Source organism: Macrobrachium nipponense, chromosome 18, assembly GCF_015104395.2.
Source record: "Macrobrachium nipponense isolate FS-2020 chromosome 18, ASM1510439v2, whole genome shotgun sequence".
Classification (NCBI taxonomy): domain Eukaryota; kingdom Metazoa; phylum Arthropoda; class Malacostraca; order Decapoda; family Palaemonidae; genus Macrobrachium; species Macrobrachium nipponense.
Window position 1 is genome coordinate 45479254 of NC_087211.1, and position 11048 is coordinate 45490301.

General features: G+C 51.3%; 1 protein-coding gene across 5 annotated transcripts in view; it reads right to left on the reverse strand.

Moving 5' to 3' along the window:
• Positions 1-11048, reverse strand: part of LOC135197012 (1-phosphatidylinositol 3-phosphate 5-kinase-like) — a 385140-nt gene that overhangs the window by 252824 nt on the left and 121268 nt on the right. The gene's annotated exons all lie outside the window — the stretch shown is intronic.

Here is an 11048-nt window from a genome sequence, read left to right on the forward strand (position 1 = left end):
ACTAACAGCAGGAACAACCGTGGTACTGTCCCTAATATTCCTGAATGCAGGAGAGTAATGTAGGGCACTAGATATACTGGAGAAATGTCTACCAAAGGTTTCTGCAACTTCTCCAGAATCAGATATGAGGAAGCCATCAATTTTCAATATAGGCAAGGGAGGTGGAGAAAATTTCCCTTGCAGCTTTCGGATTCTGTTCCAGACTAATGACATCGGCGAATCGTATTTTAATTCATTTATATATCTGATAAACGATTCCCTCTTTGCTTGCTTAAATGTTTTCTTTTGCTTAGCAAGAGCTCTTTTATAGATAATTTTATTTACCAAGCAAGGATATCTACGATATCTCTTGTAGCAAGTTCTTGTTATCTTTCGGCTCAATGCGCATGCATCACTCCACCAAGGTACTAGAGGACGCCGAGGTTTACCAGAAGTTCGAGGAATAGACAGCATGCACCACACAACAATATACCGATTAAATACTCATAAGCAGATGTTGGGCTCTGAAATCGTTTATCTCTTGATCAATTTCAGTAGATTTTTTGAATAATCCCCAGTCAGCCTCCCTACCTTCCATTTTGGTAAACATGGAGATGGAATATTTTTCATATACTTTAAGTGAATGGGCCAATGATCACGCCATGATCATTCTGGTCTACTACCCACTGGTAATCTAACCTCAAAGACGAAGAGCAGATAGTGAGGTCAATGGCTGAGTCAGTATTATGAAAAACATCATTGGTCTTGTAGGGGAACCATCATTCATTAAAGTGATGTCTTCAGTCAAGCAGCTGTTCTATTATTAAACCCCACCGGTCGCAGTTTGGCTCTCCCCAGAGGGTGTGCTTGGCATTAAAATCCCCCATCAGAATGAAGGGTTTAGGAAGCTGGTCTATCAGTGTCTGTAGGTCGTTTAATTCTAGCTGGCGGGGATTACCCTGAGCATCCTGTAATCTACTTTCTAATGATGGATTAAGGTAGAGAGAGCAAATTGTGATCCATTTATAATTAAAAATTTGGACTGCACAAGCCTGCAAGACAGTGTTCAATTGAACAACCCTGTGATTAACAGACTTGCGGACTATGATGCCTGTGCCTCCCTGAGCACGTACACCTATCAGGGGTGAAGACCTGTGAAATGAATAATTAAAACCCACATTGGGTGTGTGCTCTCCCAGCTTTGTCTCTGTAGACACATCGCAGATAAATCATGTTCCCTAAACAGAACCCGAACTTGCTCTCTATTGGTATAAAGCCACGGATGTTCCACTGCATGAGAGCCATTATTTAGAGGAAGGGATCTAAAATTCTCTACTAATTTAGGAATCTGTGTCCATGGGTGAGAGATATCTTATCAGCTTTACCAGTACTACTTGATCTAGATCTAGGTGTTACAGATCTTTTTGACGAAGGGCCTTCACTTGCCCTTTCAGTTTTGCTTTTGTTTTTTCTTTGATATCTGAATGACCGTGAATGAGGCGAAGAGGGAGAAAGGGACCTCTTCTGACGAATAAGGAGGGCCTCCATCTCCCGAACCGTCATCTCCACGGTGCACTGTAATGTCAGGATCAGGTTGAGGCTCAATGTCTGGCAATGTCCCTGACACAGAGAAGTCGTCATCATACTGAGATCTGGCTTGAACCCTAGAATCAACAGGGTCCCCTGGCTTAACCAGTCTCTCTGCAACATGGGAAACCCCACCAGGGGGGGCATGGGAAGCCCCACCAGGGGAGCCACGCGAGGCCCCACCAGGGTAGGCATGGGAGGCCCCACCAGGGGAGGCATGGGAGGCCTCACCAGGGGGGGCACGGGAAGCCCCACAGGGGGGCACAGCCCACTATAGGAGGGGTGTGGAAAACCCCACCAGCGGGGCACCGGGGAGCCCCACCAGAAGGGGCACTAGAAGCAGCAGTATTCAACTGTGTGCCTTCAAGGCATCCGAATAGGATTTCCTGCCCAACAGCTTTTTGGCCTGTCCGATACTGATATGTTCAGCAATAGATTTTAGTAATGCCTCTTGTTCTTTTTTTAATTCACCACATTTCTTATCACGGGCTCGATGTTCACCCTCAGTTTATGCAAATTACCGGTCCAGAACATTCGTCGTGCTCAGGCTGGCCACACGATTCACAGAGTTTATTTCTGGTACAAAACATTAGAGGAGTGTCCAAAACCAAAACATTTAAAGCACTGGAGCACTCTCGGTCTATAAGGACGAACTTTCATGATTTCACTGTCAAGAATAATTTCAGATGGCAGGAAAGAATTTATAAAAGTTAAAATAAGCATTGATGAGCGGGGCACTTTAAAAACCTTCCAAACCAAGTCTGGACACATTTCCAAAATTTCCTCCTCATCCATTTCATGTAGATATTCATTGAAGATAACACCCTTCGCGTAACTAAAATTATAATGAGGTTTTACCTCTTTTACCATACCCTCAATGGGGTTATTCAAGCTTTCCGAAATTTAGAGGAGTCATTCATCTATTGGGGAACATCCGTTCTTGGTAATGGACTTAAAAAAACTATTTACGCCCAAATAGCCGAGGTTACTTCTGGGCTCCCAACGTTGCCGATCTTCTGGCTTACCAACCTTTTCACCTTGAAGAGGTTGCCTCTCTCACCATGTGTGGTGATAATTAACCACTTAGCTGGGTCTGGTGATCTGGATATTTTACCTATTCTACTAGCATCTTTTATTTCATTTGGTGGTTTATAAATGTCAAGATACCTAGGGACCTCTTCTGTCTCTACAAGTCCAACACTCATAGAATCCGACCTAAATTCTCTAAAAGCTCTGTGAGCTTCTGATTCATTGTTGAAAATTATCCAGAATTCAAAATAACCATAATTTTTGCCATGTTTATTCCTTAATTCTTTGATGTTCCCAAATTTACAAAATTCAATAAATATTGTGTCATAATTCCAGTCCAAAGGGACTGGTTTCACATGCAGAATGTTTGTAACAAGGAGCTCATTGAAAAAAAAGGCTCCAAAGTTACGATGGAGGAAATTACAGGTTTTTTTTTTCCTTGTCCTTATCCTTGCCTCAGTCGTCAACCAAAGGTCTAATTGATGTCGCCATAAGACGAAGGATTTATGATTCGTCCAGGTAGCCCCCCACCCACCATGGAGCCACATTTAGAGGACAGTGTTATCCCATACAGGGCTGCCCTAGGGGTACCACCCAGATATACACCCCACCCTCAGTGCTTAAGGCGTCATGATGTCCGTCGAGATCAGACCCAGCACTAAGAGCAGGGTTTGACATATAAACTTTCCCCTCGCTCGACCAAGTTAGGTACTAGAGTTCTACGGGTGAGGTGACATGCCAACCATCCTCACCCTCCACCAAATCCAATGAATAAGTCCAAATCATGTCCAAAATCAATCCAAAAGTCATCAACATAAAATCTGTACCTTATAGGGGGAGGAAGCAGAAGGATGAAAAGTTTTAGTAAAAGGAAAAGAGCTGACTTATTTAGTTGGATCAACAGCTGGGCACCAAGGCCAGCGAGAAAGTAGTTCCCAACCAAGGGCATCAGGGCACCCAGCAGCTGAAACCCCTAAGCGCCCCCCATCCATCGGCAAGGCTTCAGCATCTGGGGGGCCCCCGCCTTCAGGACCTGCGCCACGGAGAAGTTCTTGTGGAACGCAAGGGAAGGACCAATGCTCCTGACTTCGTGGGCTCTCGGACGGAGCGTACGGATGTCGTCACTACCATCAGCCTCGTACGCCCTCCTGATCACCTCACGCAGCCAGAAAGAAAGTGTGTTCTTGGATACTTCTTTCTTGGTCACCCCGGTGCTAAGGAAGAGGTGTCGATACTCAGGCCTGAGGTGTCTAGTTCTCTTCAGATAGCGTTGTAGCGCCCTCACAGGACAAAGCAGCATCTCATTCGAATCATTGTTTGTGAAGTCCATTAGAGAGGGGATTGTGAAAGACTCGAACCTGTCGTCAGGGATCGATGGATTCTGAGTCTTCGCAACGAAGTTCGGGACGAAATCGAGCGTCACAGATCCCCATCCCCTGGAATGTTTCAGGACAGACCATGAAGTTCCCCTACTCTCTTCACCGATGCCAGGGCCAGCAAGAAGAAGGTCTTGAGGGTCAGATCCTGTCTGACGACTTATTCGGTAGTGGCTCGAAGGGGTCTTCGAGTCAAACTCCTAAGGACAAGAGTCACGTCCCACTCAGGGGGCCTGAGTTCCCTGGGTGGGCAAGACCTTTCAAAGCTCCTCAGTAGCAAGGAGATCTCGAACGAATTCGAGATGTCCAATCCCCTCAGCTTTAGGACTAGTGCCAGAGCTTCTCTAAATCCTTTGACTGTGGGGACTGAGAGGAGCTTTTCTTGGCGAAGAAAAACGAGGAAATTCGCTACCTGCTGAAGAGTGGCTCTGAGAGGAGATAGACCCCGTCTACGACACCAACCACAGAAGACGGCCCACTTCCCCTGGTATACAGCCATCTCTGTTGCTGCGCTACGAGAAAAGCCTCTAGTTCGCAAGAGATGGTGGATAACAGCCAGCCGTGAAGATGTAGAGACTGGACTGCTCGGTGGTACCGTTCTACGTGTGGCTGAGCGAGAAGGTTGTGCCAATGGGGAATCTCTCTCGGCGCTTCTGCAAGCAGAGCCAGCAGGTCCGGATACCAAATGGTCTGGGGCCATTTGGGAGCCACCAGGATCATCCTGAGATTCGGGGTGGCCAGCACTCGGCTGATCACACTTACGAATCGGGCTGAATGGGGGAAAGGCGTAGGCGAAGAGGTTGTCCCACGGGTGTTGAAGAGCATCCTCTGCAGCTGCCCATTGGTCTGACACGGCTGAAAAGAAAACCTGGAGTTTTCTGTTGTGCCGGGTGGCGAACAGATCCACGACTGGCCGCCCCCACAGGTCGAAGAGCCTTTCTGCCACGTCCTGGTGTAGAGACCATTCGGTCCCTATCACCTGATCTCGATGGCTGGGCATGTCTGCTACTACATTCCTCTTGCCTGGAATGTAGCGTGCTGACAGCTCTATCCAGTGAGCCGCGGCCCACTCGTGCACCTGCCGCGTCAACTGGTGCAATGGGAGAGACACTAGGCCCCCCTGTTTGTTGACACAAGCCACTACTGTAGTGTTGTCACACATCAACACCATTGAGTGTCCCATCAAGCGGTCCTGGAACTCTTGGAGAGCAAGGAACGCTGCCTTGAGTTCCAGGACATTGATGTGAAGGTGCTTGTCGTGATGGTCCCACTCTCCTGCAGTCAGCAACTCCTCCAGGTGTGCGCCCCATCCCTCGTTTGATGCGTCTGAGAACAGCAGCATCTCCGTGGGGGGAGTGCATAGAGGCACTCCTCTTAAGAGGTTCCTGTCGTCCAGCCACCAGGCTAGGTCCTGCCTTACCTCCTCCGTGAGGGACACGGGGAAGTATGGTGGATCCCTTGCCTGTGACCAACTCTCCTTTAGTCTCCACTGGAGAGACCGCAGGTGAAGACGCCCGTGAGGGACTAACTTCTCGAGTGACGACAGGTGCCAATCACGACTTGCCATTGCTGAGCTGCCTGTTCCTGCTGAGACAGGAACCGGTCGGCTGCCTCCCTGAATCTGCTGATCCGCAAGTCTGCGGGGAAGACTCGCCCTGCTACCGTGTCGATCAGCATACCCAGGTACTTCATCCTCTGCTTGGGTTCGAGATCGGACTTCTCGAAGTTCACCACGATCTCTAGATCGCGGCAGAACTCCAGTAGTCGATCCCTGTCCTGCAGCATCTCCGAGCGGAAGCTCGCCAGGACTAACCAATCGTCGAGATACCCCATAAGACGTATCCCGGACGAGTGGGCCCAAGCAGACACCAGAGTGAGCACTCGCATGAACACCTGTAGGGCGGTTGAGAGACCGAAGCAAAGTGCCCTGAATTGGTACACCGTCCCGTCAAGGATGAAGCGGAGGTACTTCCTGGAGGATTGATGGATGGGTATCTGGAAATACGCATCCTTCAAATCCACTGAAAGCATGAAATCGTTCTCCCAGATGGAGTCCAGCACGGAACGTGCCGTCTCCATCTTGAACCGAGTCTGGCGAACAAATCGGTTCAAAGGAGAGAGATCTATCACCGGGTGCCAGCCCCCCTTAGACTTCTCCACCAGGAAGAGGCGACTGTAGAAGCCCGGTGATTGATCCGTGATGATCTCCACAGCTCGTTTGTTCAGCATGGTCTTGATCTCCTGTCGTAGAGCTACGTCCTTTGATGATCCCGGGACGTGTGCTTGCAGATGGACCAGGTTGGAGGTGAGGGGTGGCCGAGATTCGAAGGGTAGTAGATATCCCTCCCGAAGGACGTCTACTATCCAGTTCTCGGCACCGTAGCGCTGCCATGCCAGGCACCCCCCAACTTCCGGCAGCAGGTGAGGGGGAACGCCGTCCCTAGCGTTTCCCACCTTTCTTTGACTTCCCCCTGCGCCCCCCCCAACCCCCGTGAGGAGGAGGGCTGGGAGGAAGGCTGATGACGACCTCCTCTTGCAGAAGTAGAAGCCAGAGTCTTTCCTCGGGGCTTCGACGGGGCAACCATCTTAGCAGCCGAGGAAGCGCAAGCCAAACTCTTAGGCTTGGCCGCTGTTCAAGGCTGCCCAGAAGCCTTCGAAACTGCCTGGTGTACCAGGCGGTCACTGTCATCAGTGCGCTGCCTTACCACCGCAGCGTCCACCATCTCTCCTGGGAAGAGAGAGGAGGAACTCCGTACAGGTCCGTTACGTAATCCAAGTGCCGTCTCTTGCCCAGCCGCCCTGGATACTCTGGTAAGAACTGCGTCCCTACGGCGAAGTACCAGGTTGGCCCACAGGTTTGCCGTCTGATGGGCGAGGAAGGAGATGGCCCTTCCCCCAGACTGACAAAGTCTCCTGAAAGCCGCGTCATCTTCAAGAGGAGTATCCCCCGAGTTTGCTGCGACTTTAGACACTGTGAGGGACCACAGGTCTAACCAGAAGATGGCCTGGAAAGCCACAATAGCGGTGGATTCCAGGCCCAGTGCCTCTTGCTGCGAGAGCCAGAGGTTCTCCGACAGGAGCTGCTGCAGACACACACCCGGAGTTAGCCTGGCTAACTCTGGGTTCACCTGTTTGGGCGGCATTGGATCCTCAGATGGCACGTAAAAATGCCGCTGTCACAGTAGAGGAGGAGGAAGTAGCTTGTTCGACCTGCCAGACTTCAGTGAGCTGTCCTGTCCGGAGACGAGAGACTCGACCTGGTCTAAAACAGAGTCGGCAAGCTCTGATCGCGGCAGACCCACCGTTGGTCTGGGTTCCTTCTTAGGACCCCAAAACAACTTGAGCCGGGATGTGGGCTCGGATGGTGGGAGCAGCGATCCTTCCCCAAGATCGTTGTGCTGACAAATTAGCGCAATAACCTCGGCAAAGTTCCTCTGAATCTCCGGAGTGACTGCATCTTGTGGAGTAGGACCGTCAAGTTCCTCGAACAAGAGCAGCTCCTGAGATCCTCCCCCTTAAAGAGGGGGAACATCGACAGACCCCTCTCAGTCTCCTCCTGTCACTTGCGCGTACGACCTGGTCGATCCTAAGACCGTGCCTGGCACGTACGGCGTCGTGACGGGATCGTGTGGGGCACACCCCTCACGATCACTCCTCGGTGTCTCGCCCTTCCCGGTGTAACCCGAGGAAGTTGAAGGCACGGGAGAGGCAGACCTGACGCTCCCCCCTCGCTCACTGGCAGAACCAGTGTGCTTGGAGGGCTGCAGGCAATCTCCAACCCGCGGTGGGGATCGAGCTGCTGGCCTGGTCGTGCCGTTCCCCTGGGGAGAACGGCTGGGCCGAGAACAGTGGCCCCGATCTCGTGCGTCAGAGGAACTGCTGCTGGTCGCCCTACCCGTCCAGTCCCTGTGGGAGCGGCGGTCAGGTGACCTGCAGAGACCACTGTCACGGTGAGACCGGTGCGTGTCCTCACGGCGCGTCAAACCACTGGCGCCAGCCGTGACTGGCGTCAGCGATCGGGGGGACCTCTTCCCAGCCTCAGCCCGTGGCCGGTCTGGGACCGTCACGTCAACCCGGTTGACCGGCTGGTCGCTACAAGAGTGAGAGCTGGCCTGGTGAGAGTCGCCTGAGCGGCTCTCACCAGCCTTCCGCTCCGTGCCATGAACCTGGCGCCAAGCGAGCTCTGGCGTCTGGTTCTTGGCTGCACGGGCACCGGTAGGTGACCGTACACTCGGTACCTCTCGCGAACGAGAGGCCGAGATGGAACCTGGTGTAGCGGCAGAACCCCTAGCACCAGGCGAGGAAGTACCGGTGTTAGCCGGTACTCCTCTGGTCCCCGTCTTTTTCTTCCTTGCGGAAGGAGAGACGGGCCCCGCTCCTGGAGTAGGAGGACCAGCGGAAGGAACCCCCGTCCCACTGGAGTGGGACGGGCCCTGAGAAGTTCCCGAAGGAGCCTTCTTAGGAGGGGAGAAGGCAGCCTTCTTCTTCCGCGGCTGGGTAGCCTTGGAAGTCGAAGGGGAAGAGGCAGCTGCAGACGACGAAGAAGACAATGAAGACGACGACGACACCTTCCTCCTCTTCCTCTTCTTCTTCGTCAGCTTCCTCAGGACAGATGTGAGGTCAGCCATCCAGGGCGGAGCCGGGGCTGTTGTTGCCGAAGCAACAGGGCACCTGTCCGGACAGACCAACGTCTGGGGCAGCAACACCGTGAGCAGGGATGACGTCAGCAAGTACGGACACAGCGGGAACAGCAGGAACAGCCAGCACAGCTTCGGACACAGGTACGGCAGGCATGGCAGGCAGCACAGGTAACACAGGAGGCGGGGGAACAGCCAGCGAAATCCTGGGTACCGCCGGCAGGTCCAGGGGCGAGCTTTTGGGGCAGCGGAAGTCCGGTCGAGGCAGCACGGCAAACCCGGGCGGCGGCGGCACGCCCCTCCTCAGTACAGCGATCAGCCCCTGCATAGCGGCTGTAGGAGAGACAGACACCACATGCGGCGAATAAACCAGGTGAGGAGGGGCAGCGTGCCCTGGAGTAGACAGGGTGGTAGTTGCCGTGGTCACCGTACCATGGGTGACCACACCAGACCCCGCCAGATGGTGAAGCAGCCCCTGGACACTCGGCACGCCCTGCAGTCCCAAAGACGCCCACACCTGACCAAGGTCATCCCTCACTGCAGAAGCACCTGTGGAAGCAAGAGTCGGGTAAGTAGGAGGGGTTCCCCCTCGTGCGGGAGGGGGGGGCGAGCCCCACCCCAAACGAACGGAAGACCCCGAATACAGCTGTACGTCGGGGTACCGAGCGCCCTCCTCTACGCTCGACGGATCGGTCGAAGAGAAGGACCTGGATACCCCCCTGAAGGGGAAGGTGCCATACGCGGGAGCTGAGCGGGGGCAAGAAAGAAAATGAAGTGTCTGTTACCAAGGGAGTCGCGGGAGAGTTTTCTGACGACTCCTTGGCAGGCCTTCGCTTCTTCCTGCCCTCGTACAAGCCCCACTGCACCTCCGATCAATCAACACATACAACACAAGGCTCGGTGCGAGAGCACTCCTGCCCTTGACAACGAGCACAAAGGACATGGGGATCGATCTCGGGAAAACTAAATTTCCCACATTTACGCCCCTCCACCCCGGGGCACAGTCACCGGGTAATGGAAGGGCACGGAGATTCCTTCGATCCTTGGTCCATTATTCACTTGAATTAATAATAAGTGTATATGAAAAAATGAAAAAGAGTACTTACAGTTCACTTTTACACACACACAAATAGTAAGAGAAAACACAAATATCCTGAAAGCACACGACAATGAAGCGGGCAGAGAGCGATGAAGAGCACGTCTACACACCAGCAGGCCGAAAGCAAAAGTGGTTCTTTGCCTCCCAGTCGCGCGGCGCGCACACTGTCGGACAAGCAGTTAACTATCAAACTCCCTTGTTCGAAAGCTTACGACCATCCAGCTGCCGCTAGTTACCTTCCTATTGTAAAAGGACCGAAAGGTTTGTATCCCGTGTCGGAACAAATAATCGTTTCTGATTCCATCCCTTCTTGTGACTCCACACATCCATCTCAACATCCTCATCTCTGCCACTTCTAACTTCCTTTTTGAGCTTTCTTCATTGACTACGTCTCAGCCCCATACACCTGGTCTAACTACACTTATAAAAACCTTCCTTTTACTTTTGTACAAATCCTTGTCACATAATATTCCCGGTGATCTCCTCCAATTCATCCAAGCACACTGTATCCTGTGGTTTATTTCTGAGTCCATGGCTCCATCCTCCATCACATAGGACCCAAGGTACTTGAAAGTGGTAACCTCCTTGATGTCGTCTAAACCTCATTTAACTGCACCATGTCTTAGCTCTGCTTATCCTAAACCTTCAATCTTCAAGTGCTTGTCTTCACAACTAGTTTTATCTCCCAAGAAAGGCAAAAATCTGCATAGTAGTAACCTTATATTTATTTTATTATCTATAGTATATACTTTAAAGTTTTATAAACCCTCCCCAAACTCTTATAAACCTTTCCCACACAGTTATTAACCTTTCCCACACTTTCCTTCCTATGCACTTAAAAACTTTTACTCTCTGCAACCACCATAACTTTACAAAAAAAATTACGAACTGTTGGATGAAAATGGCACATGGCCAACTGGGATTGAGAGGAGAGACGAGATCCCCTCAAGAAAACTGTAACGGTCGCGGTAGGCAAATGTTGATAAAAGAAATTATATTCATATTTGCCAGGATAATCAAATGAATTGATAGTTTGGGTGTTTGTCCGATTGTGTGTGTGTGTGTGAGAGAGAGAGAGAGAGAGAGAGAGAGAGAGAGAGAGAGAGAGAGAGAGAGAGAGAGAGAGAGAGAGAGAGAGAGAGAGAGAGAATAATCAGCATCTGGGAGATGTGAAAACAATCCCTAACTTGTGTATAATTGTCGACATGTTAACACTTGAATCTTGAGTGCAAGAAGATTAATTATGCAACAATACAACAACTTACTGTTGGCAAATGGCAGAATTTAAAATTATAATCCAATAAACATGAGAATTTTGCAAACAAGTAATAAGTAAAGAAT